This window comes from Eimeria mitis, genomic scaffold (assembly GCF_000499745.2).
Source record: "Eimeria mitis Houghton genomic scaffold, Emh_scaff839, whole genome shotgun sequence".
Classification (NCBI taxonomy): domain Eukaryota; phylum Apicomplexa; class Conoidasida; order Eucoccidiorida; family Eimeriidae; genus Eimeria; species Eimeria mitis.
In genome coordinates, this window is record NW_013576171.1 from 1 (window position 1) to 487 (window position 487).

Sequence of the window (487 nt, forward strand, 5' to 3'; positions counted from 1 at the left end):
AACACCCAGCACCAGATATAAAGAAAAAGGAGACAGAAGAGACAGAAAGGAGACAGAGAGAGAGAGAGAGAGGGGGTTGAGAGAAAGAGAGAAAAAAAAATAGAGAAAATAGAAAAAATAGAGACAAAAAAGGAGACAGATTTATGTTAAAACCATTCATATTGTCTAAGCTATCAACACCCAGCACCAGATATAAAGAAAAAGAAAAAGGAGACAGAAGAGACAGAAAAGGAGACAGAGGAGATAGAGAGGAGACAGAGAGAGGGGATTGAGAGAAAGAGAGAGAAAAAAATAGAGAAAAGAGAAAAAAAGAGACAAAAAAGGAGACATATTTATGTTAATACCCTTCATATAGTTTAAAAGATCAACACTCAGCACCAGATATAAAGAAAAAGAAAAAAGGAGACAGAAGAGACAGAAAAGGAGACAGAGACAGAGGAGACAGAGACAGAGGAGACAGAGAGAGAGAGAAAAAAAAACAAACTTA